This window comes from Acipenser ruthenus, unplaced genomic scaffold, assembly GCF_902713425.1.
Source record: "Acipenser ruthenus unplaced genomic scaffold, fAciRut3.2 maternal haplotype, whole genome shotgun sequence".
Lineage (NCBI taxonomy): Eukaryota > Metazoa > Chordata > Actinopteri > Acipenseriformes > Acipenseridae > Acipenser > Acipenser ruthenus.
The window spans coordinates 70,001-79,519 of NW_026708281.1; the positions used below are offsets into that span (position 1 = coordinate 70,001).

Below are 9,519 nucleotides of genomic sequence, written 5' to 3' on the forward strand. Positions count from 1 at the left end.
GGGAGGGAGAGAACGATTCAGCCTGGAGGGAGGGAGAGAGAGAGAGAGAACGATTCAGCCTGGAGGAAGGGAGGGAGAGAGAGAGAACGATTCAGCCTGGAGGGAGGGAGAGAGAGAGAGAACGATTCAGCCTGGAGGGAGGGAGGGAGAACGATTCAGCCTGGAGGGAGGGAGGGAGGGAGAGAGAGAACGATTCAGCCTGGAGGGAGGGAGAGAGAGAGAGAGAACGATTCAGCCTGGAGGAAGGGAGGGAGAGAGAGAGAACGATTCAGCCTGGAGGGAGGGAGAGAGAGAGAGAGAACGATTCAGCCTGGAGGGAGGGAGGGAGGGAGGGAGAACGATTCAGTCTGGAAAGGGGAGAAACAGAACTGGAAGCTGTCAGTGACACGATACAGAAAACACAGTTACAGTTAGACAGCTGAGCCAAAGTCCAGCTGCAATTAGCGTGACGTGGAAACAACAGTTAATCACACGATCACAGCGGGGAGTGACACCCAGGTCTGCCGTAGAAATACATCCCTTATAAGAACATAAGAAAGTTCTGATCCCAGAATCTCATCAAGCAGCTTCTTGAAGGATCCCAGGGTGTCAGCTTCAACAACATTACTGGGGAGTTGGTTCCAGACCCTCACAATTCTCTGTGTAAAAAAGTGCCTCCTATTTTCTGTTCTGAATGCCCCTTTATCTAATCTCCATTCCCCTGGTCCTTGTTTCTTTTTTCAGGTCAAAAAAGTCCCCTGGGTCGACATTGTCTGTGTGTGTGTGTGTCTCAGTGTCTGTGTGTGTCAGTGTGTGTCTGTGTGTGTGTGTGTGTGTGTGTGTGTGTGTGTCTGTGTGTGTGTTTGTGTGTGTGTGTCAGTGGCATAAATTAATACTAAATACATATGCAAGAGACATGCAATTGATATTAAATGAATGTTAAATTAATATTTAATAAATATGCAATAGCTGGTTTCTTGCTCAATGTTAATCAAATATCGATTGAAAATGCAATGGCACGTCACTTCCATTTATATCACGTTTCTAATTGAAAATACAGTTAATCTGACTTAAATGTTAATGGAAACTAACAGGGAATAATTTAGCGTGAATTTAATATGCAATTGCATTTCTATTAAATATTAATTTAACGTGAATTTAATATGCAATTGCATTTCTATTAAATATTAATTTAACGTGAATTTAATATGCAGTTGCATTTCTATTTAGTATTAATTTGTGCCACGCAATATAACGCGTTACCAAACCCCTTGATTGTAATAATAATTCATGGCTGTTTTTTTTGTTTTTTTTTCCTGTGAAAAATGGCTGGATTTCAGATTCACTGTGTATCGTTTTCTGAAGAAAAATAATGAATAAAAAGTTTAAAAGCAAACGCTGTGTCCTCCAGAGAGCTCTCAGAATCATGTCTAAATGACAGCAGTGTTGTGTCGTTATTAACCTGACCCCTTCCTGCAACACTGCCCCCTAGTGGATAGGAGACACACAGCAGTAAGAAATATATATATAGCCCTGAATACAGCAGTGTTGTGCCGTTATTAACCTGCCCCCTTCGTGCAACACTGCCCCCTAGTGGATAGGAGACACACAGCAGTAAGAAATATATATATAGCCCTGAATACAGCAGTGTTGTGCCGTTATTAACCTGCCCCCTTCCTGCAACACTGCCCCCTAGTGGATAGGAGACACACAGCAGTAAGAAATATATATATAGCCCTGAATACAGCAGTGTTGTGCCGTTATTAACCTGCCCCCTTCCTGCAACACTCTGCCCCCTAGTGGATAGGAGACACACAGCAGTAAGAAATATATATATAGCCCTGAATACAGCAGTGTTGTGTCGTTATTAACCTGCCCCCTTCCTGCAACACTGCCCCCTAGTGGATAGGAGACACACAGCAGTAAGAAATATATATATACTAGCCCTGAATACAGCAGTGTTGTGTCGTTATTAACCTGCCCCCTTCCTGCACCACTCTGCCCTCTAGTGGATAGGAGACACACAGCAGTAAGAAATATATATATAGCCCTGAATACAGCAGTGTTGTGCCGTTATTAACCTGCCCCCTTCCTGCAACACTCTTCCCCCTAGTGGATAGGAGACACACAGCAGTAAGAAATATATATATATATATAGACCTGAATACAGCAGTGTTGGATGAAACAAACAGTGCTTACATTTTCAGAAACAGCAGCGACTGTACTAAACGACACTCTGTTAATTTTGACAGGGCGGGGACGTTCTGTTTGTAAAATCTCATAGAGAAATACAAAATATAACATGCAGGTATTGTCTCTGTCACGCTTGTCTATCGCTTAGGCTAGTCTGACATCTGCTGGAAAAAAAGAGGAACTGCAACTTATGAAGACATTGATTTATTTATGAATTTTATTTTATTTTATTTATTTTTTAAAAGTACAGTAGCCAGCAGCTCTACTCATCAGTCCTACTTTGACTGTAAACATCTTAAAACGTTGTAATTTATAATCACTGTATACACACACACTTACACGTTTACAATATATCAACGACTCACGGTGTTTGGTTTAATCTTTAACAAGTCATCTAGTTTGGATTTGTTTATTCCGGTTTCGTTTTGTTTGTTTGTTTAAGAAGCCGCTTGTAATAAACTTAGGTCGACGTTTCACTTTCGTGAAACGACTGGTCTTATCTCTTGAAAGATAAGGCGGACAAATTCAAAGAAAGACACGCCGTGCGAGTTGAGGTTTATTTAATTTTTTTTATCTGCTCAACGCCTCTGAAGGTACAAGGGTCTGTCTGTACAGAAATGTTTCCTGTGTAAATGTCTGCCTCCCCTGGTCGTTGTTTCGTCTATAATGGCGCTCCCACGGATAGTATATTAATAACATATATATAAATAATAATATTATTATGGGCAGAGCTCTGTGAGGATCAATTCAACAAGGTTGGCCAACATTTTGGCTCATTTTAAGTTTTCTTTTTTCCTGTTTTCCTCCATTTTATAATTTGAGTGCCGTTTTTTTTTAAAAACAATATCACCTGTTTTAATATTTATCTCATATTAATAATGCTACACAACATACCGAAGACGGTGAAAGTTGTTGAAAAACTCGACAAAAACCTTTGTCTAATTTTAGAAATGTTTCGATATATATATATAGTATGTTCTTATTTTTTTGACTGTTTAAAGAGATTAGGCAGTTGTTATGTTTATATATATATATATATTTTTAATAATTGTTCGCCTCGTCTCTCGACGCTCCCTCATTAACCCCTCGAAGCTTTTGATTTATTTTTCCTCTGGGGGAATAGTTTTGTTTTTTTCAGTCAGCCAGCCAGCCAATCGAGCGCGACTGCCGCCGTCCCTACAGCCAATCAGAAGCTCAGACCCACATTCGAACTCCAATAAAGAGACGCGCCGCCAGGTTGTGGGCGGGGTCTCAACGGGCGGTTTTAGAACGCCTGAAATCAAATCAGCCGGCGCGCTCGAGCCTTTTAACGGTCAAAACCAGCCAATCGGAAAAAAAAAAAAAAAAAAAAAAAAAAAAAAAAAAAATCAGATCTTTCGCAGGCTGCTGATTGGTCTGTTTGGAGCCTCGCGGAGGCATTCGCGGTTTTCGCCTCGGGAGCAGAGGGGGCGGGGATGTTTGCCAAAGAGACTGACAGCGTGTTCGCCAATCACCAGGGGCGCTGTCGATGATTGACAACGCGTTTTGAGCAACGGGAGCGCGCTTTAGTCCAAACCCTCCTCCCCGATTGGTCAAGTGTGTCGACCCACGTGGGATGCGGGTTCAGGTTAACCAATCGTCGGTCGTCGGACCCTTTGAGTGGCGTGCAGGTCTGCCCATCGGCGGCTGGCTGCTCGGTTCGCATTGGCTGCGAAAGTGCGGGAGGCGTGTCCCTGGACGCTGGCGGAGCTGGAGAGTGTGTTTTGTGACGAGTTGAAAATGGCGGAAAGGCTGAGGCGAGTTCAACTTTAACGGGTAACAAAAAATAATCTCGCAAGGCAGTTTCGCGAATCTAAAAAACAAACAAAACAATGAAATAAATAAAAATAATAACACGAAATAAAGCTTCTCGAAGGGTCTCGCAAACAACACAAGAAACCCCGACTCACGGAAACGGGAGAGGAAGAAAGCCGAAGCGGAGAGAGACGAACATTTACGAAAAAAAAAATATAAATAAATATATTTAAAACCGACTCAACCCCCTCTTTTTTTTTTTTTTTTTTAAATGCCGTTTTCCGTGGATATTTTCAAATGCCTCTCTGTGTAATTCACACACAGATACAGGGACGCGAACAGAAGGGAAAGTAAGACGCTTTCATTTTCGTAAACCGCTTTAATTTATTTTTTTTGGTGTTATTTATTCGCCTTTTTTCTTTTTTTAAAAAAAGGAAAGCCACTGCTTTTACGTTTTCGTGATATTTTATAACGTGTGTTTTTGGTGGCGGAGATGAAGTCTACTTCCTAAGTGGAAATAAACTTAGGCCACGGGGAAAAGGGGAAACCAAACGAGACAGAAAAATATTATTATTATTATCATTATTATCATTTTTATTTAGTTTTTTTTCTTCAAAACGCAGACACTCTCTCTACACTTCGACGGCGGGGCACAGATGAAGTATTATTAATATTAAAATAACGATGGAGCCAGAAGGGGCGAAAGTGCGCTACAGCAAGAGACTGGTAAGTACGAAACTTTTGTGAAACTTTTGTTATTTTATTTTTTTAATATTTAAGATTAATTTCCTCCTGAGGTCGTGCTGTTTTATGAACACACGTCCCTGCAGATTTTAAAAAACAGCATGAGGGGTTTTAAAACTGTATTGAAATAAAGTCACCCTAACAACAACAACAACAGTTTAATTTGATATTCTCGATTGATGCTGTTTTTAATACCAATTAAAAAGCGATCTCCTTTTTCTTCAGTTTGCATAGTTTTTGTAATAAGATAACTTTTGATGGATCTCCAGCCTAGTCAAGCAATGGTGCTGAAATCGGATTTATTTTTAAAAAAAACCTTTTTCTTTTTTGGCGTGGCGCCGTTTTTTTAACACCAAACAACATTTTAGAGAGTGTGTTTTGTTATAATGTCATTTTTTACACTTTTTATAGGTGAAAACCTCGTTTTTTTTGTTTAAAGACCCTTTTCCCAAGTACCCCGAACTTGCAATAACTGATAGAGCGTGTATATCGATTTATAACGTGTTATCTTAAGTGTTGGGATGGTGTGTTTTTTCAAATATAAAATATGTACATTAAATTAAAATATAAGCTAACTTGAATGCCCCAAAAAATAAATAAATACGACCTAGTCCAACAGTATTGTGTGTGTGTTTTTATTACAGAAGTTAATTTATTTTTACATAACATGGCGCCTATTAAATTATTATTTGGTCATTAATATGAATACACTTCAGCGTATTTAAATCTGGATAGCTAGCTTTTAAAATGAGACAAACACAAACACGTGTGTATGTAAAACTGATTTTAAATTGAACAATCAGGCGTTTTATCAACATTTCCCTGCCTGTTTCTGACTTAATTTAGATATCCTTGCTGTAACTAAATTATAAACAGCAAATCTAGGGTCAGGTGAACTGAATTATATGCGCCAAGCAAAATACTACCTATAACGTGTCTATATAACTACATATATAATACATTTCTGAACTTAAACTGGCTTTTTTTTAAGATCTAAGGTTAATTTTATCTTCGTGTAGGCGGAGAGAAAAAAAGTTTGTGTATAAAGAAGTTTATAAACAAATCTCTGGGTCTGACTTCGAATTCGACTTTTCTTTTTTGACTTTTTATTGATTTTGTTGTCATATTATTGCAACCTTAGCGCGGAATTTGAGTCAGATATGGTTGTGTTTTGTATTATTTTTTAATCTTTTGATAATCAGAGTCACGTTACTTGTAGTCCTGGCTGTTTTTCTGTGGTGCTGAATTGAGTATTCGTGGTTTGTGTTCGAGTTTAACTCGCTTTATTACGTGTGTTTTTAAGTGAAAGTTTATTTTGTGTGTGTGTGTGTGTGGGGGCTCCTTATGACTAATTAATTTCTGAAGAAAAGCACATTTTTATGATCTCTATCGTGACATTTTTTAATACGTTTAAAAACCGCCTGCTTAAAAAAAAATCGAATCGAACTCGAATTTAAACTCGCCAATTTCTACAACAGAATTCGAGTTTATATCAGATTCGAGATTTGAAATGTAAATATTTTGTGTGTGTGTTAACACCCCGTTTCTACAAGAAAATACACATTATCGTGTAGTTTGTTCAAAACCAGGCCTGCTTTGAAACTTTGAATATAATTTTATTAATATTTGTTAGCTTTGGGAATGACGGCCGTAGCTTTGAGAAGTAAAATAACTTGTTTAAAATGTCGTGCCTCTCAATTTATAAAAGTGTGGACTGAAAGCCAAGCTCGTCTCGTATTATTTAAATTAGATACTATTTATTTATTGACCCGTATTGTGATACGTGTGTTTTTGTGTTACTGTGTGAAGGTTTGTATGTTAAATGTCTTTTTTAAAATATATTTATCGCCAGGTATGTCTCTTCGCATTCGGTGTAATTATAATAAGTGTTAATGGCGATACACACACACAAAAACACGTTTTAATAAGAATATAATAACTCGTCAAATTATGAACTTAAAAAAAAATTAAAAAAAATCTGACTTTCCTTCAATTTTTTTTAAATCCCGCCTTTTATTTATAGTACCTGCTTTCACAGAAGCAAGCATTATTATTATTATTATTATTATTATTATTCGTGAATTGTGTTTTTAAAATGCTCCTGGTAAGTTAGGTACTGTAAAGCTGTTTTTTTAAAGTTTTGACGGTATTATTAATAATTTATCACGAGAAGACGCGCCCAATTTTATATTAAAACTGTTATCTGATAACATTTAGACCCTGACTTGACTTTTTTTTTGTATTTTCATTTACCTCGATAGGATTTCCATACGTATCATTTCAAAGGCAGGTTCTAACATGTTCGTTTTTAACGCGTTTTTATGTTTCTTGATTTTAAACGCGTTTTTGTTGGCGGTTGTTCCGCCGCAGAGCCGCACGCGTCTCGTCCGGAGGGTGGACTGAGAAATGGTGCTGAAACTGCGTCTGAAGCGTAACGGTTTGAATCCTCCTCCTCGACGCGGTGTCGCAGAGACTTGACAAGGCAAAACTGAAAAAATAACACAAGGCGAAGGTTTTGCAGCGTTTCCCTGCCCTGCACTGCACAGACAGCGGGCCTGGTCGCTTGTCCAGTTAGTTTACGTGATGCACAGTGTTTAGAGGCTGGCACAGAAGATATCCAGCCCCTCCTGTTCAATTAAATAAACACATGAATACAAACCTTGCAGCTGAAGTGTGTCCCACAATTAAATGACATTGCAGGCCTGGGAATCAGACTCCTATCCCACAGCAGTGTGATCCAGTCCAGGTTTTACTACCAGCTTGATCAGCCCCCAGTGTGTCTAGCTAACAAGCTCAGGTGTGTCTTATTATTAAACTCCTAGTGAAACCAGGACTGGATCACACTGCTGTGCAGCGGGAGTCTCGTTCCCAGCCCTGCATTATAGTTACTGGCTGAAAGTTCACTGCATTCCTTCACATTAGCTCTGTGTGTGTGTGCGCGCGTCTCAGTGTGTGTGTCTGTCTGGTGTGTGTCTCTGTGTCTCAGTGTGTGTCTGTCTGGTGTGTGTCTCTGTGTCTCAGTGTGCGTGTGTCTCTGTGTGCGCGTCTGTCTCAGTGTGTGTGTGTGTGTCTGTCTGGTGTGTGTCTCTGTGTCTCAGTGTGGGTGTGTGTCTGTGTGTGCGTCTGTGTCTCAGTGTGTGTCTGTCTGGTGTGTGCCTCTGTCTCAGTGGGTGTGTGTCTGTCTGGTGTGTGTCTCTGTGTCTCAGTGTGTGTCTGTGTCTCAGTGTGTGTCTGTCTGGTGTGTGCCTCTGTCTCAGTGGGTGTGTGTGTGTCTGTCTCAGTGTGGTGTGCGTCTGTCTCGGTGTGCGTCTCTGTGTGTGTGTGTGTGTGCGTCTGTGTCTCGGTGTGTCTCTGTGGTGTGTGCGTCTGTCTCGGTGTGCGTCTCTGTGTGTGTGTGTGTGTGCATTCTGCTCTGTCATTGTTGGCTTGCCAGTTGGTTTATGTTCACAAAGGTACTGAGGTTCTATCTCTATCTATCTCTATCTCCTATCTATCTATAATAATGAAAGGTAATGTAGATACACACACAAGGTGAATAACAAAAATCAATCAATCGCAATGTTTTGGACTTCAAGCCCTTCAGCTGGATGGACAAAGCAGTGCTGTAAACAAGCTGTGTCTACCTGCAATACCTTTGAGAGAGAGAGACGTGTATATAATATATCTATCTCCTATCTCTCTATTTATCTCCTGTCTACCTCTCTATCTCTCTCTCCTATCTCTCTATCTGCAGGCAGGCACGCGAGCTTCCTCCCTCTCTGAAGCACAGAGTTGTTGTGATTTCACTGACAGCTGCAGTATAAACTCAGACTAGCCTTGTAGCCGGACCTGGGCTTCAGTTCAGAAGCTCCTCCTCTTTTCTTCCTTCCTTCCTTTTTCAGGTGTTAAAATGACCAGGGAGGGAGGTGTGCCAGGATGTGTTGTATTTTATGATTATTCATGGCTTGTCTGAGTCTTGTGGTATGTATGGATTCATAGGAGGCTGTGTGGCTCGGTGGTTAAAGAAAAGGGCTTCTAACCAGGAGGTCCCCGGTTCAAATCTCCGGCTCACTGAACCTCCTTGTGCTCCGTCCTTCGGGCGAGACGTTGTCACACGCCCAGGCCTCTGTAAATCACCTTGGATAAAGGCTTCTGCTATAGAAGCCAATTATAATAAGTTTATATCGGGCATTGAACAGATGGGAGAGAGGGGAGAGGGACGGGACGACGGATGGGCTTGATCTAATACCCCCCCCCCCCCCCCTCCTGCTGTGACACAAAATCTGTTACCCCCCCCCCCCCCCCCCCCCCCCCCACACACACACACACACAGTGGAAGAATGACTGACTTTTTTATAGGAAAATGCAGGGCTGGGAATCAGACTCCTATTGCACAGCAGCGTCACCCAGTCCAGGTTTTACTACCAGCTTGATCAGCCCCAGTGTGTCTAGCTAACAAGCTCAGGTGTGTCTTATTATTAAACTCCTAGTGAAACCAGGACTGGATCACACTGCTGTGCAGCGGGAGTCTCAAAACACAGTTTCTAACGTTCAATAAAATCAATCAGTAAATGCGATTCCTCTCTGTTGCTGTTGCAGCGTTCTGGCACCAGGAGGCGCTATCAGGACGATGGAATCTCGGACGACGAGATCGAGGGCAAGAGGACCTTTGACCTGGAAGAGAAACTGATCAGCAGCAACTACAACGCCAACTTCGTCAAGGTCATGGAGGGCAAAGGTCAGTCGAGAGGCCTACAGTGTAAATTCAACGGCAAACGTTTCCGCTAGAAGTCTTTCTCAGTGTCTTCAGTGTAAATTCAATGGCAAACGTTTCCACTAGAAGTCTTTCTC

General features: G+C 41.0%; 1 long non-coding RNA gene across 1 annotated transcript; it reads left to right on the top strand.

Annotated features, from left to right (window-relative positions):
* The first annotated feature begins 3,853 nt into the window (after nucleotides 1–3,853).
* On the top strand, nucleotides 3,854–9,400 carry LOC131730521 (uncharacterized). The gene is made up of 3 exons (XR_009324086.1): nucleotides 3,854–4,295; nucleotides 4,569–4,671; nucleotides 9,268–9,400. It is a non-coding gene; the product is annotated as an uncharacterized LOC131730521 (long non-coding RNA).
* Nucleotides 9,401–9,519: the final 119 nt, after the last annotated feature.